The following is a 27,628-nucleotide window of genomic DNA, read 5'->3' on the forward strand; positions in this document are numbered from 1 at the left end:
GGCACGGGCTTTGCACATGTGCGAGGCACTGGCTTCGGGAGAGGGAAAGGGCGCGTGAGTCCCTTCAGAGTTGCAAGGAAGGCAAGATCGTGGGTTTCTCTTTGGTGGAGGGACAGGGGATACCCCCGATCGGGTGCTGCACTTTCCTTCCCTCTCCCACCCGCGCTCGCGCTCCGGCCCGGTGGCGCCGAAGCCCCACTTCAGACCTGCTTCGGGTGCCAGGGATCCAGGCTGCTCGGTGGGAAGGCAGCCGGCAAGTGATGAGCGGCGGCGGTGGCCCCAGAGCCGGGAGTAAGGGAATTTGAAGACACTTCCTTTCCCTCTCACCCGCTGAAGGGGAGGCATTCGCGTTTCCCAAAGGAGAAAGAGCCACAAGAAATCATGAAGTAGAAACTTTGGAAAGCTGCCACTGGAAATGTTGCAGGAAAACCTGGAATCTGTTAGGAGTCTCCTCCCTGTCGGCGGAGGTTTGGGGAGCAGCTGATACAGCCAGGAGGGCTCTTGCAAGGATTCAAGGTAACGGTGCAGGGTTTGGGCGATTTTTCTCTGTCTGCGTTCCATTGTCCTTTCGGTGTGCCCCTTGGTGAGGGGATCCTTTGCCCCCCTACAGCCCTCTTGCCCTGGCTCCTGGCAGCTGCAGGCAGAGGGAGTGAGCCCACAGCTTCGTTTCTGTCTGGTGGAGCCGAGCAGAGGACTTTGGGCTTGAGCTAGAGCTGGCCCTGTTACTGCTCCCTGGTGTCGCACGGCTGTCACACCGCTTGGAAACTCTGCCTGACCTATATTGCTTTTGCCTGGTTTAAGTCCTCAAAGTTAGCGCAACTCCCATTAGCTGCAGAAAATCCAACTGGGCTGCATAATTACGGAAATGACAAGGGCTTTTGCCTACTGAGCCCAGGCTCCACGGAACTGCACGCGGTTCAGTGTTTGGGAAGGACCCACAGAGCTGGGGCTGTGATACATGACACATGTGTACGTCCATCGTCACATGTCCATCGGGTTCTGTGGCATGTCTGTAGAGGTCTGTGTTTTTCTCCCATGAACATGCGGCCAAGAAAAAAAAAATTCTGAAGACTGAACCCAGAGGGTTGCAAGGAGTGTCCCCAGGGAGGTGGCAGAAGCCCATTGATGGAGCGGAGCCTGGCAGCACGCTGCTGTGCTGGAAGCAGGGGCAGGCTGACATTATCTAGCCATCTCTCTCCCTGGTTCTGTGATCATCTGGGTACACAGCCTAATGCTGCCTGCCTGTGTGTGTGTGTGTGTGTGTGTGTGTGTGTGTGTGTGTGTGTGTGCGCGCGCTCACAGCTGTATGCAGGAAGCAGGCTGCCAACACAACCATGCATGGGCAGCTCTCTGCCCAGGCCCCAGTGGCTGGAGCATGCCTTCTTCGTAGGAGTCTGAACTTGCGAGCTGCTGTTCCAGCCCAGAGGAGTTTTCTCCTCACCATATTTATCCAGGCCATGTAGACCTGAGCCAAATATTAACTAACAGCCAAGCTAATGCACTGTAACCTGACTGAACAGCCCCTTCTGTAAAGAAGTGTGTGTGTGCTCTTGCCAGCCCTAGGAGCCAGGTGCCTTGAGCAGGAAGGAATGTTTTGTTCAAAGGATAGCAATTCAAACAGACCATGCTTACAGCTGGGTGATCTGGGCCTTATCCAGCAGGGACAATGATATGTGAGCACAGCCCAAGCAGGAGGTTCAAGCCATACTGCCAGCCAAGTATTTCTGCCTCTGTCATTCCCCAGACATGGGCACGTTGAATGGTCACTCTCTGACCACGCTCTCTAGAATACATGCGATGCCAGCATTACCCAAGCAGCTCAAGTCTTTTACAGAATCCCCTGGGGGGCAGTCTGATGACATCAGGCAACAGCAAAGTGATGCTGGAGTTGGTGTGTGCTCCCTCTTGACTTCACACACGTGTGTGTGTGTGTGTGTGTGTGTGTGTGTTATTTGTGTAAGGCACGACTCTTGGAGTTCCCTCTCAGCCGGAATAAGTTGCTTTGCCGTTTTGGGGGCATGACCAAGCAAAGCTACCACAGTGGTCCTGAAACCTCACCAGTGTCACAGCTGCTGCCTACTCTGGGGAAAGATGCATGCTTTGCTTCTTGAGGAGGGATATGACTTTGGGTAGGTGAGGAGCGTGGATACCGTGCAATGTTTGAGGGAAAGGAAGCAAATGTCAGACGGCGGTCTTCCCTGCTGGAGCGCAGCTGCCTCCAAAGGGTCTGACAGCTGGGCTGCAGCCATGGAGAAGACAGAAGCATCCTTGACTCTGGCTTCTCCCTCCTCATCAGAAATGGGGCCGGCTTTGTCTCCCAGAACGGAGTGATGTGTGCTGCAGTGTGGGCACCAGAAAGAGGGGAGGAAAGAAGGGCTGCGGAAGGAGGAGGGTTCCTGTCCTGCTAGCACTGGGCCCGTCTCAAGGATGGGGAGCATCTTCTCCCTTGGGGCCCTTAAAGATCACCCTCTGGGCGTTCCTTTCTGGCCCCCTATAACAGGTTGTTTACTGAGCAAGGCCAGAGGGCAAAGAAGGTCCCTGCGTCGTCAGCTCCTGGTCCCCTTCCCCAGGCATGGGCTAGCCCCTGGGAAGTATCCCGTCTCATAAAAGAGGTTCCCTCCAGGAAGGCGCTCCCAACTCCCTTCCCAGCTCACAAACAAGAGGCGATCTGGACGGACATCTGAGTGGGCACTTCCTGCTGACTGGGGTGCTGAGTGCCGAGGTTTCCTAGTTAGTGTTTTGTTTTCCCCGTTGCGCAGCGCATTTTTGGCGATTCAACTCTTTCTCTGAAATAAGACCTTGTCTACATTTTATAATGGCATCCTTTCCTTTCCCAAAAGGCTGGGAGCATCTTAGGGAGCTCATCTAATTAATCCTCACATGGCTTATTGTCTCATTTGTCTTTGATTACCCTAAGAAATAGAGCTAGAATGAGTTTAGTCTCTTTCTTGGAAAAGCGAGGGTCGAGAATCTTGGAAAGATTCTTCCTCTGGGTCACACGGCAACGAAGAGGACGCATGGTATGGGGTGTGGGTCTCACCACTGCTAAGCCAACCCCAGGCTCCGAGACTTCTAGGGACTGGTTGAATTTTGATGACTGTCACGTGTTTCAGTTGTCCTGTACTCTACAGGAAGGGGAGGTTGCAGTGACATACAGCTTCCCCTCTGGCAATGACCTAAGGGCGGCGGGGGTTCAAAGTCTTATAAGACCTTGCCTTTGCCCTCAGTGATCTTACCGTCTAATTAGGAGAATTGGCTTCCATCTGGGAAAAGGGAAAATGATGGTGTACATTCCAGACAGCAGTTCAATACAAGAGATGCGTGCGGCTGACCTAATTAATCCGTGATTGATTGGCACAGATAATGAGAGCTATCAGTATTCCAAGGAGGGAGGATTTGCGTTGTGCTATGGAGCACAGGTGGGATTTGTTTGGAGAGGGAGAAATGGGGAAAAGACTCCAGCTGGCGGAGGTGCTAGAGGCAGCACAGTTGAAAGGGCCGGAAACATCAAGCTTGCGTGGTTCTGTGGGCACTTACCCTGTGCCACTTCCCCCCTGGGGCCCTGGAAATACCACACACCTGGCTAAATTATTTGAAGCACATGTTGGCCTAGAGGAAGCTGCCCTTTGACCAGGCAGAGGACCCTGGAACACCGAATGTCTCATCAGGCGTTGACCACCACCAAGCCTCCCACCCACTCTCAAGCCCAGTCCGTATCAGCCGCACATTAAACCAAAATGGAAAGTATTGGGGGAAAGCAGGCAAAATTCAAGCAAGCATGAGAAAATCTTCTCATATTTCAGCATCAGCCTCTCCTAAGAGAGAGCCTTGCTTTTCCTCCAGTTCCTGTCTCCCCACTCAAATGTCCCTGTTGGGGTTTACTCGGAGCCAGCAAAATGCCAAAGCCTTTAGGCATTGCGCACTGAGCCGAGTTTCAATCTTAAGATTCTTGAGCGTGCCCACGTACATCACCTCTTGTCTCCCTTCCTCCTTCCCTTTTAATAAAACATACGCTGTAGCAGTCACAAAGGAGGAGGCCACAAAAAGCAGAAGGGGCGGGGTTGGCCTTGCCTGCAGCTGTACCATGGGGTACTGTGTCTGCTCAGCTGAGCAGCAGAGGGGACAGGCTGTCCGCTAGCCTGGGCAGCACCAAGGAAGGGCCAAGGGCTGCAGGCCACCAGGGGATGGCTGCGGCCGGCCAGCCGCACACCTCTGCTCGAGCAGGGAGCCTGGTTCCCTGGAGAGAAAGTCAGGCAAAGCCTCGGTCCTAGGAGAGAACTGGTGATGCAACCACTCTACTCATCGGCCTCCACTTGGCTTCAGACATCTGTTCACCCTGCATGTCACCGGTTGCTTGGGTGGCCCCATTCCCACATGGAGAAAGTCCCTATCAGGCACTGAGATTGGAATGACTAGCCTGAGGTCACAGCATATGAAATCCCCTAAAACCCTGTCTCCCTGATTCCATAGCCCCAGTAGTTCACTTTGGGACAAGTCCTGAGGGATGTGGACTGTCTCTTGAAAAGCCTCCCGCAGGCCTTGCTGCCACCTTAGTTTCCTGTGTTAAATAGCCCTGTGGTTGGACAGGTACAGATGCCTTTTGTCTTTCTTATTCACAAGTAAACATGGCCATGTTAGGGGGCTCAGGCCCTGCCTGTGTGGTTAGTGACTGGAGGTGAAAGCCTCTTCTCTTTGGGTGTGAAGAGAGAGGCAGCTCAGTTATACTGCAGACTGGGGGCTGCACTGGGCGGGTCTCATCTGACCAATTAGGGTGCAGGTTGATTTCTCTTGAAATCGTCCCCCTGCCATGCAGACTGAAGTCAAGTTGAGTAACATGGTGACAGCATGGGATCTTCCACAGGGAGTTCCTTTTACTGAAGCTCGCGTGAAATGCAAATATTTCTGGGATGCTTGATGGAGCACAGGGAGTGGGCAGTCTGATACCACACAGAACCGAGCGCCAGCCTGCCCTGTGCTACCAATGCGCCAGCCACTGGCCACGTGGGGCCTTTGAGCACTTGTGTACTGTAACATACACACTGAATTTTGAAGAGATACTTAAAAAAAAAAAGTAAACTATCTCATCGGTGGTTTTTAAATGTTGATTACAGGTCAACATGAGAATATCCTGGATATTTTGGGTTAAATAAAATGTATTAGGATGAGTTTCATCCAAATGTTTACTCTTTAATGTGGCTATTAGAAAAGTTAAAACCATAGAAGGGGTTCGCATTATATTTCTTTTGACAGTGCTGGTCTAGGCCCTGCAGAGCAGTGACAGGTAATGTGGACGAAGGGCAGAGGCGGGAGACAGGAGGCGTCAGAACGTAGAAAGAGAGAACATGGAAGAAGTGATGCCAAGCAGCTCGGAGAGCCTCTGGCCTTGTGCTTCGGGGATCTAAAGTCAAGGGGGGCACAAAGAGCTTACGCTGGCTCACATTTGAGGGGGGCCTCATCAACTGGGACTCAGCCCACCCAAGGTGTTTGTGGAGCTTTGCACCTGTCAGTTCACATGCAAACAATTAGCAGGTAGGCAGCCTGGTAGTTTTATCCTAATATTTTCGAGTTTCTGCCTGACAGTCAAAATACTTGTAACCAAGTCAGTTATCTTTAGGGTCTCACTCCAAAGTGTGAGGACGCGACTGTTGGGATCAGCTGGGTGTGTCTGATTTTCCAATCCCCTTCTTCCTTCTCATCTCTACCACATTATCAGCTTTCCTTCTGAGAGCTTTCCTTCAAACCAGATATGCTGATAGCGTGGTGGGTGGGGGGTAAGAAAGAATGTTTTACAACATTTTTACAAAATGTTTTACAAGCTTTCTCCCACCTGATTCTCACAACATCCCTGTGGGGCGGTGAATATCTCCATGTGAAGTTTTCCATGATCTACCCCCAAATATCTTTAGAACTTTCTTTTCTAATTCTCCTCTTTGTATGCACTTCATCCAGTCCTGCTTATTAATCAAACTGGCCTACTTACTGTTCTTCAACGTTAGCTATGGAAAGTAGGGGTGATTACCTCTCTGAGCCGCAGTTTCATCATCTAGTCTAGAAAATAAAACATAATAATGCCCCATCTTTAGAAGGGTCATTCTGAATGTTAAATAAGATAAAATACACAAGGTGCCAGGCACGTGGCAGACGTCAACAAATGCCGACATCCTGCCTTACCAAGGGTCTTCACTTCGATAGCGCCAAGGTTTAAATGTCCAAAGGTGAACTTATTATGCACTGATTTCCCACGCAAAACGATGCCATTCTCCAAATTCCCTGCTTTGGTTAATGATACAACCAACGCCCCCAGAGGCCTAATGAAGAAATATGGGTTGTCCTGGGCTCCACTTTCTCTCACCCCGCACCCCACAGCCAGTCAACCCCCAAGACCCAACAAGGTTCACCTCTCAATGGTTTCTCAAAGCCATTCTTCTCCCTCCCACTTTCGTTTGTCAGGTCCTCGTCCCGTCTCACCTAGACTTTCCCAACACTTGGTCTTCCTGTTTCCTGCCTGGAAGGCTAGCCAGTCCAGTCTCCTCCTTGTAGGTAGGGCGACCTTTCAAAATGGTCAATTCGATTAATGCGTCTCCCTTTATTGTAATTCTCCCGTGACTCCCACTACTCTCAGAATAAAATCCAAATTTCTCAGCATGACCAACAGGAGATCCTTCATGAGCTGGTGTAACAGCCTCTCCTTGCACCTCTCCACGTCCCCCCTTGTCACTCCAGCAACCAGAAACAACAGGCTGCTCCCTCTCGGCTCAGCACTCGAAGGCTGTCAGGCGCGCTGTGTTGTTTTCCTGCAGAAACTTTCGTGCCCCATTCTCTGTTTCCTGAGGGTTACTGAGCTTCAAGAGTCTAAGGATTATCTCCTCTGTGAAGGCTTCCCTGAGATGCTGGGAGAGAATTAATTGCCTCCTTCTCTATACTCCTACACATCACGCAAACTCTGTTTCCGGACTCTACCCACCACACTGTAATGATCTGTTTATGTGGCTATCTCCTGCACACAGAGGCAGGGTTGGGACTGGGGTTGTAAGGCATTATTTCTCAGGAAATATTTATTTGGTAGATTATTATAAATATGTGCCGGGAACTCTTCTTAGGCACTGGGGATTCGGCAGAGAACACCAGATAAAAGTCCTGCCATCAAGTTGCTCCTATTCTTAGAGGGAAGGTAGGGTGATAATCTCAATAATGACTATTAACATCGCTGATTATAGCTAACACTTTCATAGTACTTATGCGCCAGGCACTGTACTGAAAGCTTTTACATACTTTCACTCATCTACTTCACCAAAGGATCCCATAACTACCATTTTAATAAATCCTATATTCCCATGTTATAGATGATACATTGGCGGCTCAGAGAGGTTAAACAATTTGTCCAAGGTCACACAGTGAGTAAATGGGGTAGCTGGCATTCTAACGCAGTTCAGATTCCAAGTCCATATTGTTTATTACTATGGTACCCAAGGGAGGCAACAGGGAGACCAAGTAATGAGAGAAATTTTAGGTACTGATCATGAAGAAGATTATTAAAACAGAGAATTGTAGGACAGAATGACTGAGGTGGTGGTCATGAAAAGGTCTCTTCAAAGATAGAACATTTAATTTGAGACCTGATTTTTTTATTGAAGAAGGGAGAAAGTCCAGGGAGGGATAGAATGGGGGGATCTAAAGGAGAGAAATGGTACTCTGTCACCAAGCCCTTGCTGCCATGATGTCCGCACCTCACCGCTGGAGATAGCGGACTCGGTCCTGGGTGGTCTCGGGGGGCAGCAAATTGCCCAGCTGTTCCCAAACCTCTCGCCCATCGGTCCACTTGCCTTTTCTGTTCTTTGGGGTTAAGGCATATCTCACAAGGCATCTGGTTTTCCTCTCTCCACAAAGGAAGAAGGCGCGGACGCACGCACACACACACAGATACACACGCACGCACGCACGCACGCATGCACGTGCTTCCCTGCTCTGCTGAACCACTTTATTTCAGTTCTTTCCTATGAATGACGTGTCACTCAGAACCTTAGTGAAGTGACAGGCACAGCCAAAAGGTTGGAGGCAACCAGAGATATGAGCAAAAGGGGAAAAGAAAATTATGTTTTAACAGGATGAGAAGTGACTTGGACTGGAGGGAGAAATGGGAATTTGATTAGGGAGGGAGATGCAGGAGGTGGGGGTGCTTCCGAGATGCTGGCTGTTCTGTTTCCTGACCTGGGTGGTAGCTGTGCTATAATTTTCCATATATGTGTGCATGTATACACACATGTACCCATGTATGCACGTGCATACACATACATACACACAATATACACGTATGCACATACATACACATGTATCTTCTCTATGAGTATTTCTCATAATAAGGGTAAAGAAATGATTTGGGGAGCACGTGAAATAGGTAGGCCAAGTTCATACATATTTAACGTACATCCAAAGCCTGCTTTAGGATAAAAACTATACTAGGTTCGTTTTTACTTATATTATCTCATTTAATTTTTATTACAACCTTATGAAGAAGTATCATTCCTGTTTACAGACTGCAACTGAAGAAGGCGAAGCACCGAAGAGGTGCCATTCAGGGCCACACCATGTCCCCTGTCCCCACATCATGCGCCCTGCCTTCCTGGCAGGAAAGCTCTGAGAGTGGGCGGGGTGGGGAGAAAAGGCCTCTGATCTCTGGGTCAAATCTGGGCTTCAGTCTAGTCTTGGCCACTTGCTGTGTGACCTTAGATATGTTCTAGAACCTCTTGGCGTGTCAGTATCCCCTCTAGTAAAATGGAGATGATAACCCCTTGTCTTGTACGAACATCGTGAAGATTAAAGACAATGATTTAAAAATATCAGCAAAGTACCTGCCACACCATGGGCATTCAGAAAATGGCTGCTGTTTTTCGGCTGCTGCTTTTGTGTCCCCAAGCAGGAAGGCTCCTAAGACACAGAGTTCCGCAGAGAACAATGATGGCACTTAGCTGAGGTCAGTGTCGGTGGTCGCTTCACTGTATGCCGTTCCATGCCAGTGAATCAGGCACTTCCTGGCAGTAGTCACCATATGCCAGGCACCATGCTAAGTGCTTCGCAGGCATTGTCTCATTTAATCATCTAACAAGTCTCTGAGAAGGGCTGTTCTCTTTTGTTTATAGATGAGGACATTAATGTTCAGAGAGATTCAATAACTGCCCCAAGGTCACACGGCTGGGTAGTGGCAGAGCCCAGGTTAGAATTCGGGCTTGTCAGATCCCAAAGCACATGCTCTGGGGATCTGGGCTTTGCACTGTGATCACTGTCCTAGGTCATGTCCAGGGGAAGGGCACCTTTGTGGTCAAGGTCAGGGTAACTGCGCCAGGACCTGGGCTACATCAGTCAGGGGTGGGATGGAAGTGTTGTTAGACCCTTGGGGGATTTCTGGGGCAGGCCAAGCAGGCTGATGCACATTCAAAAATGCTATACAGTTTCAGGTGCTATGCTTTACATACTGGCTACTGTGTGTGTGGGCTGAATATTTCAATTGCCTCTGTTTCTGAATACAGGTCTGCTCTTTTTTTAAGAGAGCAGGCTTTCAAAACAAACAAAATAAGAGTTGAGTGTCCTTAGGCTCAGCGGAAAAGGTTTCCCTGAATTACACAAAAATACATTTGCAGTGGTTTTTAACCTTTTGCAAAAGCAGAAGACGCTAATCAAATAAACCCTTACCTAGAACCCCAACATATGAAGCAGAGAAAAGCAGACTGCCCTGATTGGACCTGGCCTGGGGGCCTGGAGCGCCCTCACCTGTCACTTCTCTTTCCTCACCCACACATGGGAGGCATCTCCTTGAAGCCTGAAAGCTGTTCAAAACACACTGAAAACAGCCATACTACAGAGTTCCTTTCAAAAGCAAGATTTGTGATTCATTTAAAATAACAGGTGACATAGCAAATTGATTTTAAAATACGAGACTCTCATCCACCCCCACACACCTGCGGAGTTCAGTGAGCCAAGGACACATTACTGTTGTCCTCCCTTGTCCTTGATGACTGAAGATGCATGGAATTCAACGCCTGTAAATAAACGCCAGCTGTGTGTCAGGCACAGTGCTGGACCCTGTGCTACCGGCTGTAAGATCTTAGGCAAGTCTAGCAACTCCCCACGAAGGAAATAATGTTATTCCCATTTCAAAGATGAGAAAAATTAAGTATAGAGAGGTTAAGTCCATCATCCGAGATCTCACAGCGTGTGCATTAGTCGAGTTGGGATTCAAACCCAAGCGACGGGGTCTTGTCACCAAACCCTGCAGCCTCTTTCAGCATAAATGGGGAGTAATATTGGTTCTCTCAGAGTTTCTTACTTTTTACAATCCTCCTCCGTTGTGAGGTTTTACAGAACTCTCTCTGGGCCCTCTGGCCTCCGGTGGTTCTGCTTTCGCAGGGCACTGAAGTCTCCTAGGACCTGGGCTGCGGCCCTCCCTCACTGCCCCTTCCCTGCTTCACCCCCAGCCTCAGGGAGAGCCTGGCCATCAGTGTCCAGCCCCAGTGGGCGGGGTGGGGGGCTTGGTGATTAGGGGATCCTGCTCTCTTCCTCTCTCCCAGGCCTGTGCAGCATCCTAAGCACCAGTTTGGTAGATGGGGCATCCTGGAAGAGTGCGGGGTGGGGCTGCAGAGGGAAGTCCTTGGGATCTCCTTGAGGCAGAGGGATGCTTAAACCTCAGTAAGGGGTGTGGGGGCAGTTAATTTCTGCCTCCCCTTCATTGGCGTTTTGCCACTCAGCATACTATTGTAGAAATCGGCCGTCAGGCAGCAGCAGGGGGGTGTGGATGAGCAGTGTTCCGCGGGTGATGGGGCTCTGGGGGCTCCGTGCATGTTCCTCTTTACGTTTCCGCAATCTTAGCTCTTTGGGATTTGAGCCCTTCGGGATAACCGAGTACCGCCAGCATCCTCCTGAAGCCTCGGGTCACTAGAGACCCCTAGAGGCCAAAGTCTGCGTTNCTTCCTTCAATTTCTAGGAAATGAACAAAAGATCGCTTTTTCTGTGCCTACACTTAACTCCCAAAACTTCGCAAAACTTCAGTGTTTTAGTTCTGAAAACACTCGCTTTGGCTTCTTTTACAATAATATCTTCACACACACCACAGTTTTGTGTTACTAGCATTTATAGAGACCCCACTGAGAGATGTAAAGATCTTTTTTAATGGTAACATTTTAAGCAATGGAAACGGTAGTTTCCATAACTGAACAAAAAGCATCACTGTTTATTTGCCAATAATCCAGCTAAACATGGATGGCATTATTCTTCAAAGAGTCCAGTGACAACTAGCCTACAGACTGTCACGCAATTCCTGGATCCTGGCTGAATTTCCTTAGCATGTGAACTTCTCTGTTTCTCTTTCATTATTAGGACTTTGTGCATATGTTGTATGAGTGTGTGTGTGTGTGTGTGTGTTAAAAGCAATACTGTGGTCTTCCCTCCATCCTTGCTCCGCCCATTCTCCCTGGGAAGGCCAGCAACCCCTGCTGCCAGCACCCACTCAGCCCCTGCAGCCACCAAAAGCCATCCCTCCCTGGCAACTCCCCACCACCTCCTTCAAAATGATGGCTTTCCCTCAGGGCCCTTCACACCTCTCAGTAACCTGATCAACTAATTTGCGCTGAAGTATTAATAACTAATAACGATTTAATATGCTGCCCTCTCAATTAACACTCAAGCATTTAGAAAGAGAAATTCACAGATTTTTAACCCAAGTAGGAGCCTCGTGTTTTTCCCTCTTGAGAGGAACTCTAGGCCCCTCAAAATGAACCGTGCAGACAGCTGGCCGTTCAGCGCATATCTTGCATCATTGCTGATCTCAATCATGGTGGGGGGCGGGGGGGGGCATGCAGGGCACAGTCGGAACCCTCAGAAATCCTGCTCTGATGCACAGTCCTTAAAGAGAGTGCCTTGTGCTTTGAGGGGAGAATGCAGGACAGCCCGTCTCTCCCACCTCCTCCTCCTCCAAAGCTAAATCAGGACTGATTTGACCGAGAGAAACCCAAGGCAACCAAAGCCATGATAACCCACAAAACGTTCATTAAGAGGAGAAGCCAGGAATGTAAGCATTCACAGAGGTGCCCCCTGATGTCTCCATATCATGTCGCTAGAGGTCTAAAGAGCTTTCACTGACACATGAGGGGACTTTGCCATCAAGGGAATAGGACCAGGGATGATTGGGTTCAAGTGTTGGGCAGGCTCTGCTAGATTCTAGCTATGCGACCTCCCCAAGTCACTTACCTATGCAAGCCTCAGGCTACACATCTGTCAAGTGGATACAGTAAAACTCACACTGAGTATGAAATGAAATAATGCACCATTAGCACTCCCCATAATGTCTGGTACATAAAGCATGCTCAATAAATGACACTTCTTTTTCTTAATCATCTTATTTGTATGCTTATAATTTTTCCCTATCCTAAACGTTCAGTTCAGTTGAAGGGCAGCGTTCAGATGCTGTGTTTATTATTTAAAAGCAGGTGAAGCCATCCAGCCTCCTAGGTACGGTTGATGTGGTAGTGAACTAGATTTCTTTCCAGGTGACAGCACTGTGTGAGGTTCCCCCCACCCCGCTTCGTTTCTTTAAATGTATCTCACAAATGCAGTCAACGAACTGGATTTGGCAGTGACTTAAAAAGACTTAATGCATTTTGGAAAGGAAAAAAAAAAGCCATAACAAAAACTGGTTTGTTTCTGTGATATATAGTTCATGTGATATGACAAAAATCCATTTTTATGCTTAGGAAAATTGGCTAATTTTAAAACAGTTGACACACGCCATATGCATAGGGAGTAATGATAGATTTTGCTCAGGCAAACAACAGAAGAACACAGAGCCAGTGATATTTCTGTGAGGGCTTCCGTCGGTTCAATTCTTATTTGGTGGCAGGCCTGCTCCACAGAGGAGAGCGGAGTGACATGCAAAATGGACTGCCAGTGGCCTCAGGTGCTAGAGTCAGGTATTCGATCATAAAGACACCAACTACCAACCTTGGGACACAGACACCGTGTTTTCACAACATGACTGAGAAGAGACTTAGAAACGTACTGATGCAGGAAGCTTTGCGTGCAGGAAAGTAAACAGTATAGAAAGATACCATCTGGATAAAAGGCGAGAAGAGTACAGAGGATACTGAATTGTTGAGCCAGCTCGATTTGGAGCAACTCCTGAGCTTTGCGTGATTGTTTCTCCAGTTGGACACATGGATGATATTTGGACTTCAACTACTGCTTATCACGTCCTTAGGATCCTCTGCTTTACAGCTTTGTATAAATCACACTGAAAGGGGAATCCCACACATTTCTCATTTCTGCTAGTTCGGGCCAAGAGATTACATATGAAAATAAGATGCTACCCAGGTTGCACCTGGACTAAGAAGTGATTATGAAAAGTTTAAGGAAGAGATAAGCTCCCCGTTATCTTGATGGCCCTACTACAGATTGCTCTACTTTCAGCTCCTAGTACAGGTCAACCAGATACCCAGCCCCATTACAGACTAATGATATGCATTCTATTTGACTTTTTTAAAAAAGGCTTTGTTTTATTTTATTTCTTTCAAGGCAATATTTAATTAGTGGCTGCAGAGGGAAAAAGCTGAGTAGCTTCGGGAAGGTTTATAGTTCAGGTCTGCAGGACTCAGCAATTTGACATTCTAATCCTGTTATTTCTCACCTGAAACTGAACGGAGTCAGCAGGGTTGGGTTTTTTTCTCTCCCCATAATTCATCTAGCTATTAGGTTTTCCCTCCCCTGACTTCCCACTCTCATCCTTTGCTTCAGTGACTTCTTTGTCCTGTTTGCTACTACATTTTTTTATTCTCCAGGATATCAAAAACAAAACAAAATGAAAACCAATATCTTGGTGGTTCATTTGTGACTGAGCCATTTAGAAGAGAAATTAATTCTCCCTTCTCTGCTTTAATTCCCAGAAGCAGCCCACTGAATCCCATGTGAACTTCACTCCTAAGGCCACTGCAGCCAAGGTCCTACAGTGGCTCTCGGCAAGAGGCTGAGAGGTTCATCTGGTCCTGGTTCATCCTTCATTCTAGATTCTAAACACCTTGGAGGCAGGATCTGAGTCTTATCTGTATCCCGAGTTCCTTGACACAATACCTGGCACAGGGAAAACTTCCAAGGTCTATGCAATTAAACAAACAAGCCTCCCCATCTATCCCACGGCACCCACTTTTCATGAAAATACAGGTTTCTGGGAAGTTAACAAGTACACTTCCTATTAAGGAAAATTTAGTAGTCAGGGTTTCAAATTTATAGAATTCCCAAATTAGGAAAGTGTTTTCTTTAAGGCAGTGGTGCTCAAAATTTAATGTGCGCCTGGGGAGCTTGTTAAAACGTAGAATCTTCAGCCCCTCGTGCAGACAGTTGGATTCTGTAGGTCTTGTGCAAAATTCAGAAAACTGCCTTTTAGAAGCAGGCCAGATAAAGAGCACACTTTGAGAAATGCCATTTTAGGACAATGCAAATGAAATGTTACCCAACACAGTTCAGTAGAACGTTACTGTCCCTTAAGGAATTAATGAGCATCGTGAAGGAAAAAAGGTCTGTGCTTGCAAGAGTGGGGGAACATGGTTCTATTTCTCTCCTGCACAACTGAAGGTGGACGATGTACTTAGAATGTTAGAGGTTCTGAAAAGTTCTGCAATAAAGAAACATGTTGTCACCAAATATTTCCAATATGCCTTGACCTTGATACTCTTATTTATTTTTTGATTTTATGGCTAAAAACCTATTACATTTTGCTGGATTTGGTATGGAAAACATTGCCATAAAGGAATGCGCAGCACCTACGGGACAAGAAAGATATCACAGCCCGGCTCTACTGCTGCTAAATTTCTAGAGGAGAGAAGGGACAAGGTGAGCATGGAGTCGGGGGAACTCAGTGACAGTGGGGGATAGCTTATAGTCTGGAGAAGCGTTTGTTGTAATAGCCATCACTTATTTGTTAAGCATATAATATTTACCAGGCGCTATTCTACATTTTTAATATGTATTATATTAACTCAGTCACTTCTCAAAATCATCTTATGAGTCAGACACTTTTAGTATCCCCATTTCACCGAGGTTGAAGCTGAGATGCTGAGAGGCCAGTATCTTCTCAAGATCACACAGTTAGAAAGCAGTAGGGTGGGATTTGAACTCAGGCCCTCTGCCTCCAGAGGCTGCCCTGTTAACTGCTCTATCACACAGCCTCTCCTCCAGTAGTGAGGCTCTGGAAATTTCTGCCAGGGAAGAACGAAAGCTCCAGAAGATATAACCAATTTGGGAGCCATGTTACCTTGGTGCCCCAGGATTCTCTTCTATCCACGAAGGCCTGGGATCATCGCCCCTAATTCATCAGGGAGTTTATCATAAAAACTGCCTGAACCTCTGAAAGATTTTGCTGTACTTAAACACAGGATGTGCTTGGCAAAACAATCTGACGAGGATGATTCATGAAGAGCAATTAGCTGCAGTACCCGGTGCCCACCAAACCCCACAGTGGGCTGAAGGCCTGGCCGGCCTGCTGACACCTTGATATGGGACGCGACAGCCTGGCCCTTGTCACTCTATTCCCCTCTCAACTCCTCCCCCGCTCATGGTTCCTGAACAAGAGAAGCGTCCCTCAAGGGGCTAGCTGCGCTGGATGACACAATTCTCATTTTGGCTTTTGGCAAGTTACTTCACTTCTTTGGCCCTCTGTTTCCTAAGCTTAATACAAAGAGACTCATGATGCCGATATTATTGTAAGGAATAAATTAGTACACACACACACACACACACACACACACACACACACACACACACTGCTTATCCCAGCGCTTGGCACCGGGAGGTATATTCAGTCTCTTGTACTGCCGGGGCCTAGAGATGACACGTGGCAACAGGAGACCTTTCCTTGTCAGTACCTTCAAAGGGTTAATGAGGAGATTACGGAGGTCACACTTACGGTCCTGAGTGCGAAGGAATTGAGGGAGAGACAGCTTGGCTCCCAGATCCTGGATCTTCTCCTGAGTGCCTGTGGGATGTGGTTCACCGGGATTTACAGTCCAGCCAGGAGTCCCGGTTACTTCAATTTCCTTCTTTGTACAACATGAATCACACTAGGTAGAGGCATACTTCACGGTGGGACTCCATCCATACCTCCTTCATTAATGAAAAGCTGGAGGAGGGTCACCTGACACTGACAGAGAATTTCCCAACCCTGATTTCCAAGGAAGGAGCGGACATGTGCCAAACATCGTTTTAGACTTTCTACACATGTATACTAGACAGTTGCCCCTTTTACGATCAGGAAGATGCCAGGCAGGCAAGCTTGTGATTAGCCTGAGGTCACACGAAACAGGGGGAGACAGAGGCTGAGTCCCAGTGAGACCTGACCACCTTGCACTCAGAAGAGGTATGAGAGGAAAGGAGGCAGGAGGGACAATGAAAGACAGGCTCCTTAGTGATGGAGGCTTACAAAGAACTACTTAGAATCACATCAGGATCTTTGGAAACAAACCTTCCCAGCACCCGCTATTGTGCCCCAAGTTCTGGTGGCTTTCCTAAGTCAACTGCTTCCGCTGTAGTGTTTTGTGCCCATCACTTAACAGAAAATGCTTATGTTTCATCCAGGCTGACTGACGGACCATCAACCACCAGCCCCAAAAGCCCACAGAGATGGCTGGTCTGCGTCCTTGGTGACTTCAGAGGGCTCCCACTCTGAACTTCTTCCTCTGCCCCTTGCCCCCCAAATCCTTGGCAGGAATAAAGCTTAGTGGAAACATCTCCCCGCCCCCCTCCTCAACTAAGCACATACATTTACCAAATTGAGCTCTTCTCATGTAGTTTTCCTTTCGGTCAGGCCTCATGCATCCTGAGCACAGGGTCAGAGTCAGGGTCAGGGTCAGATCAGGGGCTGAGTGTTCCATCCCCCGGGGCTTTGCAAGAAGCCCGGGTGATCATCTTGAGCTAAAATTCCAGCACAACCGCGTTCTTGCTGTATTATCTGGAGCCAATGACTTAAATTCCCTAAGCCTCTGTTGCCTTATCAATATGATAGAGATGATATCTATCTGAAAGGACTATTGTGGAAATGGAATAAAACAGTGAAATAAGGAGCTCAGCCCAATGACTGGCCCATAACCAGTGCTGGATAAGTAACAACTGTCGTTGTCGCTATTATTATTGTTTTATCTTTGTTGTTAGTATCATTTTGTGAGTCCCTTACAGCAGGTACTGCAACTTATTGAGCTGCGCATTCATTCTATCTTGCTCAATTCCAAGTTCATATAACACGGATAACAAATATTTATTGAGCTCTTCCAAGGCGCCGGGCAGGTTCTAGGAGCTGGAGATATAGCAGCGAGCAAAGTAGACAAAACAATGAAATCCCGGCCCTTATAGAGCTTATATTTTGGTGGGAGGAGACAGAAAATAAACAAAAATCATAATATTTTTTGTTAGAAGGTTGTGAATGCTACAGGGAAACACACACACACACACACACACACACACACACATTTGGGTCACTGGGACACTTGAGGGAGATTGCAAGCTTAACTGGGATGGTCAGGGTAGAACTCCGTGAGGAGGTAATATTTGAGCAAAAACGGCAAGGAGGTGGGGAGGTGAGGCACGTGGCTACCTAGAGAATTTCCCAGGCTACCTACAGCCTTTTCCCAGCAGTAGGAATTAATAATATATTGGCTAATAACTACCCAGTGATACTCTTTGATGCCTACTTAATTTTTATATTATCTCTTAACTTCCAGGCTATGCACATTTTACCGCACGGTAGGCTCCTTGAGAGCTTAGAGGAATATATTATACTTTACATTTGTGCCAGTTCACAGAGCTCCCTCCTCTGTATTGTACGTAGGTTAAGAAGTCAGTAATTGTTTATAGAAAATAAACCCACACCTATCTTTCCTAGGAATAATTTCTTTTAAGAGAAGAAACTGCAGTGTATAGGCTTCGAATAAAACATACCCCTTTCACCTGTACCTTTATAAAACACTCATCTTTTCTAAGTTTTACTAGCTTGATGTTTTCAATTAAGCTAGCTCGGGACAAAACAGAAATTAATTGTAGGGAAATCTGTAGCTCATGAGAACTCTTGGAGAAGTGAAAAAGGCCAGGGTAGAGGAGGATAAGGGAGAGGCACAACAGGTGTCTTTAATGCAGTCCCAACTGCAACAAAACATTTAAGAAGAATTAACGAAAATTAAGAATTGCGTTTAGACATTATGTGACCTTCATTGAAAGCAATAGTTCCATTTAGATTTGATTCCAAAATTCCAAACAAATGACCAAAGACTGCTATTAACAAGCTGAAAAAAAGATACCTTGAAAACATTTTTTCTTATGATGCAGTCAGCAAGATTTTCTGCCACAGAAGTACCTGACAGGTGAGACCTTTTGTCAACAAGGCCCAATCAGTACTCAGGTTCTGTAGCGACCAAACCTCCCAGAACTGGGTCCAAGACAGGCCTCTGGCCAAGCCCCTGTCCACAGTGAATGGCGTAGAGAGATGGCCAGATGATACATTCGGTTGTTCCTAATCTCTTCCAGACAAGAACCACAGCCAGTGATGGTGAATTACCTTCCGGATGGTAAATTACCTTCAGGCTTGTTACAAATCCAACCAGTCAGAGGTACTGATCTGTCCTACTTAACACAGGCCTGCTGTGTCTGGTGCGAAAGAAGCTTTTGATTTTTTTTTCTTCCAGAAACTGTGTCAATATCACTGCTTCTTGACTTCGGATCTAGACAACGGTGATCATTATATTAAACAGAGGCCCCAACAGTCAGATGTTTTGTCCTCACAGAGCCTGATGGAGTAACGCCCTCCTCCAGAGACACCCTCACAAAAGCAGGCTGTCTATCTCCTGTCTCCTAAGGCAACCTCATGCAGAAACCATTTTAACGGGAAGTCATGTGTGTAAATAAGTTAAGCCAGGCTCATGAGGAAAAAGGAAGGAGAGTGTGTGGGACACTCATCACACCAACAGTAGTCGCTCAGCCAAAGTTGGAGAGGGTCCTTGGAGCTTGGTAACAGGTGGTACATCCATAAGGTTCAACTAAACAGAAACTCCATTACATCGTATTGTCCCCTTTCTAGAACGTGGCTGACAATGGATGGGGACTGATACAATTCTAAGCTCCCTAAGAACGTTCCCATCTTTTGCTCTTTGGGAGGCTGACTCCAATGTAGAATGACTAGGGCAACTTTCCTTCAGATGTGAACATGGGTCCTTAACTCCCTGGGCGGGTGGCGGGATGGGCAGGCATCACTGGTCTTTTGAATCTTTCCATTGGGAGGCTGCAAACACTATGGACAGAAGCTTGCTTCTCTGGTTTGTGCCTGTGTTTCTTCCCTCACTTTTCCTCACTAGGCTGGAGTTACGTGGCATTTCAAAAATGTCCTTTCAAGCCTATTTACCCATCTGTTTCCTAGGTCTGTGCCTATCCCTCAATCTTCTCCTCTTCTACGTATATTTCAAGTTTAGCTCTTTCTGCTTATGTCACACTTTTCTCCAATCTCGTTCCCTGTTCTTTGTCAGCCAGCAAGAATCTCTCTCTTCCCAGCTCCAAAACAGCCTACGCACCATCTGTCGAGGTTGGCTGGCTCCTGTTCTCTCCTCTCTTTCATCCCCTGGTGGGAGTCAGTCAAGAAAAGCATGTGGGTCCCCTTTGAAGCAGCTCTAAGCAAACTGAACCCCTCTCTCTGATGGTTCCTTCTTCACTAAGGAATGGCAGTTTCACAGGACAGGAAACGAGCGTTGGGATCCCAGTCTGCCTACCTGAACCCAGGCAAAGTGACACACAATAGGGTGTGGTTAGAATGGACTCCAGGGTCAGGTGGCCTGGCTTCAGGTCTGGGTTCCACTAGTTATGTGATCCTGCATGAGTCACTTCACACATCGAAGCATCCTCATATAGAAAATGTAGACGGTCACTGTGTCTTCCTCATAGGGCTCTGGTGAGGGTTCCATGAGATAACTCACAGCTGAGCACAGTCGCCTGGCCTGTACATATTAGCTCTTATTATTACAACATCCCAAACCAATGAGCAGAAAGCCCAATATTTCCCTCAACCATCAAGAGAAGGACCCAGCGCCATCATATCACAGAGGGCCCCTGGCTGTGCCACTACCTGCCCAGAGAGCATCATCCCTTCAGGACAGTATAATGTCTCTATTGTCTTCTTAGCCACAGAGCATTCCTTTACTAATCCAGGATCTCATGGCTAAAAAAGCCCTATCAAAGCATGTGTCCTAATTGAATAAGCAGTAATTTGCACATAGAGCATTTCTGGGGCTACATTTCAAAGAGCAGCGAGGGCTTGTATCTGGAAGGCCTTCCGATGGCAAGCTCTGCTACCCAGACCTTTTCCTCTGGGTAATGTACTGATGAAGACATTTCAAACAAAACTGAATAAAACTCTGGAGTGTATAAGGATGGGAACAAACCGCAGTAGCGCTTAAGGACACAGGACTTAATGGCCTGGTGGTCCCTTTCCAAATCCTGTCATTTGATTCATGTCTTTCACTTCTAATGTGTATAGAGGAAACCCAGACTGGAAGCACCACACGTTTACAGCTCTCCAGCTGCAAATTTTGAAGCCAAAAATTTACAGTGAAGAACCCTGACAAAGATCAGATTGATTTTCTATGTCATATAAAATATGCATTTCTTCTTATTATGTATTTTCTTTAATACATATCTTGGTTTAATCTTACATTAAAAAATAGGTTCTAATGAAAGGCCATATTTCTTTCAAATAGGTTTAGAAGTGGCATCGATCAATTGGAATAATGAAAATAATGGGGAAACAACTTTAAGTATGGGATTCGTGTTCACAGTAGAGCAATTACTCCAATAATTGCTCTGCTGTGAGCGCAGATAATAGAGGTCTCCTGTGAACCCCATTTCCGCTCATTATTTCCCATGTTTGATTGAGATGCCTCACCATCTTACTTCTTACTTAAAGTTACAAGTGTTCTGATTTGAACCCTCTTTAACAAGGAAAGGGTAGGTCTTTTGCAACTGAGGCAAGAGACCTGGAACCTTTAATTGACAGCCCACTGCGTGTGCCATTACATCTCTCACGGTACCGGTGTATGCCCACTTTGGCTTTGGGTGGACGGGCCTGGTAATTATAAAAGGATTCGTTTCAGAGGAAAGTGATTTGCAGAAATCTAAGTGAAATTAGAAAGACCCACTCTGAAAACCGTCTGGCAACTTAGCCTAACTTATGTTATCACACAGCCTGAGTCTGCGCGTATACGTTGGTTTGGGGAGCAGAAAGGAGCCCATCCGAGCTTGATTCTTATTAAGAACATCACTCATCTCCCTAATACAACTGAGTTTCAACTTTTATTACTACCACTGACCAGCGGCCAGGCCTTATGTTCGACTTTGGATTATTTATAGTGGGGGGCTCTGAACATGAATAAATGCAACTCAGAGAACACCTGAGACTTGTTTCCGCCAAGCTGTCCTACAGGTATCTCAATGGAGCATGAATAGGAGCAAAGGAGGTTGGGTTGTATGCTGCTCGGCCAACATGCTGAAATGAATGAGCCACTAGGTAGTTTCAAAAGCACAAGGTAAACAAGCAAAGACATGGAATAACTTACAAACAGACTAGATTTAGCAATAGCTAAGGCGGAGTGGCACAAGAATAGCAAATGTTTGACTGAACGGTCAGAGCCAGCTACATGGGCTGCAGGGTGAGCCTGTTTCCGTGGACGTAATGACCCAGCAACAGCAGAGCGCTGCCCATGGGGCAGGAAACCCACCTGGGCTGTGAGGCATACGCTGCTCGTGAGACCAGTCTCGTGTCCACAAGCAGGGCGGTGAAGACTGGGACAGGCTCTGTCTACCTTTATCCTTCCTCCCTATAAGCTTCACTGTGGGGATGTCAGTACAAATGGTGCCTTTCACCCACCTGAAGACAAGAGCATGTGATGGGTGAAGGGAAAAGCCAAACATCTTCAATACCACGGTCATGTTTTCAAAGCCAAACATCTTCAATACCGCGGTCATGTTTTCAAAGCAGCTTTTGATCAACAATAATAAATGCCTGGATTTGAGCAATCGCAAGCAATTTCCCAGGCTGTGAGGGGGAGGGATTAGAGAGACAATTAGGCAAAGTCATCTGTGTTATCATATTGAAAGCAAATATCTGCCTTATGTTAATGGCATTTATAGGATCCTCCAAGGTAATACTAATGGAATTATAGGGGACCTGTCCAGGGATGCCCAACAGGCGCCTCCGGTAATTCAATTAGATAAACCTTCAGGACCCATATAATTGCACGAAATTCTTAGTTTCCCCCTGGTTGGGCAATTTAACAAAATCTTTACTTGTCTCTCTTTGCATGGGGAAGGAAATAAAAATGTGTCCTTTCTTGAAGTTGAGCCATGCCATTAAAGCATCCCTCAGGTAGAATTTAAGAGGGAGAAACCATGCCGTGTCCAGCATGTGCCCTCAACAAAGGTGAAGTCTTTTTAGCAGACGCAGCTGGGACACTTACAGAATTGCATTGTTCTAGGCTTGTCTTTCCCATCAGAGGGTGAAACTGTGTTTATAAAAGTATCGGCCTGCCGGGGCTGGAAGAAGACCCAGCTGTTTTCTACTCTAATCACCTCATTTTATTCAGGAGGCAACTAAAGGTCAGGCGGGTAGCTTGGTCAAGGTCATAAAACTAGTTATTGCCAAAAGCCACAGCTTGAACTCAGGCCCCATCCTTCCCAGTCTATGACCCCGGACTTTGACCTGTTACTATTGCAACAGAGTTGCTGGTGTTAGGACTGGATAGAGACTGACACATGAAGAAGATGCTAATGTTTAGGAGATGTATAGCTGTATATCTTAGTGTTTGTATCATGCAGAAAGGAATCACACTGGCATTCTTTATCTTCCATCATTATTCGACAGGACAGGCATGAGAGAGTTCTTTTCTTTTTGTATTCTCTTTTCCCCAGTAACATTTATAAGGTCACTTGTAGGAAAGCAAATTTTCTATTCCTCCCAGCACCCTAAAAATCTGTCTCTGTGTGATCTTAGTCCTGTTTCTTTCCATAAACAGGATATTTTCCTTTCCCATGGTTTTGTCATCCACAGTTCAATAAATTGTTTCTGAGAACCCAGGTCTAGGCTCAGGACGCTGTGCTTTCACCTGGACTCCACCTCACCAGGATACCTAAGGTTTAAATGGACAGGATCACAGAGAAGATGAGAAATGATTATTTGCCTGGTATCAAAAAGAGGGATAAAATATATTGTTAATTTGCAGGCAAAGCCTTGTATCTAACCATTTAGTGTATCAAATCCCGTTCTATCCCCTTTTGATTTTAATAAGCCTTCATTTTCCCTCTCTCCTGAACAGCTACCCATGACTAAGAAGATTTAACTCTCTTTCCATACATATAGGGATGCCATGCACCTATTTGCATATGGATAGAAAAGGTAGAAAGGTAGGACTATAAAGTGATGAGGCTGTGTGTGCACGTGAGGACATGAAGCATTTTTGTTGTTGTTGTTTTGTTTTGTTTGTTTGTTTTTTATCAGGACCTGTGTTACTCAATAAGAATTGCTCCTCAAATAGCCTTTAGTCTCCTTGAGAGGTTTACCATTGTCTTCAATGATACTCTATTAATTAGAGTATTTTGGGGGCAGTCTCTTTAAAATAGCATCTTCTGGGCCTCTGACCAATATATTTTCAATTCATTCATTTCATCGTTGTTTCATCAAACACATATTGGTCACTTACGGCAGGTCTGGGGCAATGGCAGAGCCAGGTATAAAATAAAGAAGGACATTCGTGAGAAGCTTATGGCCCAGGTTTTCCAAAACAAATCCCAATCATCTTCACTGTCTTTTTTCTTATTCATCATATTTGGTTCTGAGTTTTTATGTAAATATACATTATCCCCTCACAGGACAAATATCTGTCACCCTTAATGACATTTACAAGGATGTGTTTCCGTCCTGGAGGCCCATCCAGAAATGTTTTTGGGTCATTGCCACATCCCTGAAATAAAACAGCGTACCCTAGGGATTTCTTTGATGAGCAAAATGCTTTTTGGATGTTTAAATTTAGCACATTTAGCAAACTATTGCTACTATTGATTGTATAGTCTAATCTTATGCCCACACACCCAGAAGCGGCCCTTGGCCGACTTGGAAAGGGTAAGGCATGGGTCCAATGCCATCTTTCCTTACAGCAGCCTTCTCCCTCTCCTGTGCCCACTCCCGGCCACAAAGCTCTGAGTCTTCCTGAGTTGTTTCCTCATCTGGGTTTGAATCCCAGTTGAGCCTCACAGACTATGTGCCTCCAGGCGAGTCATTTAATTCCCCTGAACTGAATTTTCTTAACCCTGACATTGGGAAAACTGTGGGATGCTGACTGTGGGCAGAGGGAAGTCAGCCCCACACCAACGCCCACGAACAGGGGAGGGAGTCAATCCCTGAAAAGCCACTGGCACAGAGCCAAGCCAACCTGGGAAAGCCAAAGAGCAAAGCAGGAGTCACTGATCAGCCACGGAACAAGGTGTGCCAAAAGCCAAGCATTTGGAATCCAAGTCCTAGATGAGCAGCGGGGATGGCCCGGAGGTAGCATCCTCGATGAGACATAGGCCAAGAGCAAAACAACCTGGCAGATGGCATTTTGCTGATTTGTTGCTTCTTTTAAAAGGGTTTGCTGTGTGCCCCCCTCCTTAGGCTGTTGCATTTGTAAGGAATAATGATACCTTCCTCACTGGGCTATTTTAAGAACTTGATGACACACCAAGTATGGAAAGTGCTTTGAAAACTGTAAAGTGCTCTACAAATGCTAATTTCTCTATTTACCCCTTTTCAAAACCGCTCAAAGCCAGCAATTTATATTGGGATAAGAGAAACAAATTCATGGTTGGGAGTAGAAGCCGATAATGTTGAATGAAATACACATTTTAATAGATTGCATCCTCCAAGCCCAATTGTTTTCAACCCTAGCTGTACATTAGAATCACCTGATGAACTCCGAAAAGTTACCAGTTACCCAGGTTCTCTCCCCAGAGATTCTTTAGTGATAGGTCTGGGGAGGGGCTCAAGTGGCATCTTGGTGGAAAAGGTGATTCTGTGATTGATCATCATCATCAAACTGTGACTCTACTCCCCACACAGGTAATCTTATATGTTAGAATTTAGGTGAAAACCTCGATGATAGCCAGGCAATTTGTCCTTCCTTAGCCGAGCCAACCCTGCATATGTACTCAGAGATGCATGAGACTCTCGAATTAATGTCTTCAATCAAAATATCCTCATTGGCCATCTGTTCTGTGTCAGGCATATTCTGGGAAATTGAAGATAAATAATGCAGAGTTCCCATTCTTAAGCAGTTCAGTCCATGGAAGCCATAGGCATTCATGTAAGGTATAAGTCGCTACGGTTCCATGTGGTAAGTTCTCGAATGGGGTAGGAGGCTATAGGCATAAGACTACAGATTCTGCCAGTGTCAGGAAAGCATTTAGCAAATGTGAAATTTAACATGCGTGATGACAAACATGCACAATTTTGCCAGGCAGAGAATAATAATGGCAGCTAGCATTCATTGGACAATTGGCATTACCAGTCATTGGTCTGAATACTACCCTGTAACTCATCTAATGATTCCAACAACAGACTTAGGAGCTAGGTGCTACTATTAGCCCCACTTAATTACAGGGGAGTGGTTCCCAAAACGTGGCACCTCCAATAGCAGCATCGCCATCACGATGGACCTTGTTAGAAATGCGAAGTCTCAGTCCCCACCCAGATGACCTATTGACTCCAAAACTCTTCAGGAATCTGTTGCCCTTTAAAATTGGCAATTAGGAGCTTTCTGAGAGTAAAAAAAAAAAAAAGAAAGAAAGAAAATTTATTTGTATTTTCTTCCCTCTGTCACTTCTTGTATCTGACATCTTCCTTCCTAATCCTGAAGAAAATGCACACTCATAGATACACAAACACACCTTGGGCTGGTTCCCCCTAGATCTGACACATCATGCAGAATGCCCTGAAAGCCCAGGTGAGAGATGATCGTTTGGATTCGGGCGGTGGCAGTGAGGACAAAAACTTGTGGTTTATTTTGAGCACTATTTTAGAGGTCATTTGAGACATAAGACACAGGTAAAGAACAGCTTCATTTCTGAAAGACACGGGGAGAGACAGTGACCTAGATCTGGAACTAAATCAGGGTTGGACAGCACGTGCTTTCCACGGCTATTCCTCCAAAGCCACTGTGCTATAACAGAGGCAGGGCTGTTATGCTGTTTACTGGATGACAGACAGCAGGCGGGACGCACATCCAGAGAAAGGAGTCTGGAAATAACAGGGCCAGCCCAGCTCCGGTCTTCTCTCAAACTCACAGTACAAACAATTCTCGGTGAGGAGAGGGACCAGGAATACTTCTCTCCGTGAAGTCTCCCCGCTGTGTGGTCACCAGCCTTCAATGGTTCTCAGTCCCTGATACCCACACCCTGTGTCGTCCCCGCCCACAGCGTACCAGGGTCAGTTTACATGAATGACAAATACAGCAGAAATGATGGTGTGTGACTTCCAAGGTGAGGTCATAGAAGTCAGTACAGCTTCTGCCTCGCTCTCCTTTGGATGACCAGCATTGAAGGGAACTGGCTTCCATGTTGTCAGGGTACTCAATGCTCTCACGAGGTGCATGTGAAGAGGAACGGAGACCTACGAACAGCCAGCACCAACCTGCCGACCTTGAAAATGAGCCAACTTAGATGTGGCTCCTCTGTCACCTTCACATGCCTGTCACCCGAGCTGACATCATGACTGCAAACTCCTAAGAACTCCTAAGAGACCTGGAGTCAGAGCTGTCCAAATTCCTGACCCACAGAAACTGTCAGGTAGTAAATGGTTTTGTTTGTTTGTTTGCTTTTTTATTGGTTTTGGCTGCTAAGTTTTGTGATAATTTGTTACACAGTAATAGATAATTAATATACTTTGGAAACATAAATGGCACTTTCTCTGTCCCATTGCCAACCGATAAACATCCTTGTAGCTAAATCTTTATGTACGTCTTCTGAACAACTGTCCAGGTATAGACTTGCTGATGAAAAAAAAAAAAAAGAAATGCAGAATTCCAAGGTCATAGGGTTAAAATCTTAAGTGTGTTATTTCAGACGTTATGAAATGGGCCTTAAATTGTGTGGTCATGCCATCACTACTCTCGCCCCACGCACACACGTGCCTGCAGAACGGTCTTTGTTTTTTCTTCAGGGAGACAGGGAGTGAAACAGCAGTGAGGACAGAACGGTGATGGGAGGAAGCACCCAGGGCAGGTGATGCCTCGGAGGAGCAGCTCTGTAAATATGTCAGAAAAACACGTGTCTGTAAATATGTGTCGAAGGATGCTCAATGCGGCTCCATCGACAAATGAGACTTTATGCCAGAAATATTCCGTGTGTTGAATAGAAACACATGGATAGATGGAAATTCGAAGATTCCTAGAAAGAAGAAAAACGACAGATGTGGAGACAGGAAAGAGGCCCGTGGAGAGAAGAGAGAGAAAACAAGAATAAAAGAAACAAAGAGCCTTAAGCAATCGCTAATGCATATGGTGTCAGAGTTAGAGGAAGACACAGCCGAGGGAGAGGGAGA

The 27,628-nt window shown here is 46.4% G+C and overlaps 1 protein-coding gene across 2 annotated transcripts in view; it reads left to right on the forward strand.

Annotated features, from left to right (window-relative positions):
• Nucleotides 1–6: 6 nt before the first annotated feature.
• Nucleotides 7–27,628, forward strand: part of BRINP2 (BMP/retinoic acid inducible neural specific 2) — a 101,354-nt gene continuing 73,732 nt past the window's right edge. For both annotated transcript variants that reach the window (XM_019646387.1, XM_019646379.1), the window contains exon 1: nucleotides 7–516. The gene's annotated coding sequence lies outside the window, so the exon portion shown is untranslated. The remainder of the gene's footprint in view (nucleotides 517–27,628) is intronic.

This window comes from Hipposideros armiger, unplaced genomic scaffold (assembly GCF_001890085.2).
Source record: "Hipposideros armiger isolate ML-2016 unplaced genomic scaffold, ASM189008v1 scaffold_6, whole genome shotgun sequence".
NCBI classification, from domain to species: Eukaryota; Metazoa; Chordata; class Mammalia; order Chiroptera; family Hipposideridae; genus Hipposideros; species Hipposideros armiger.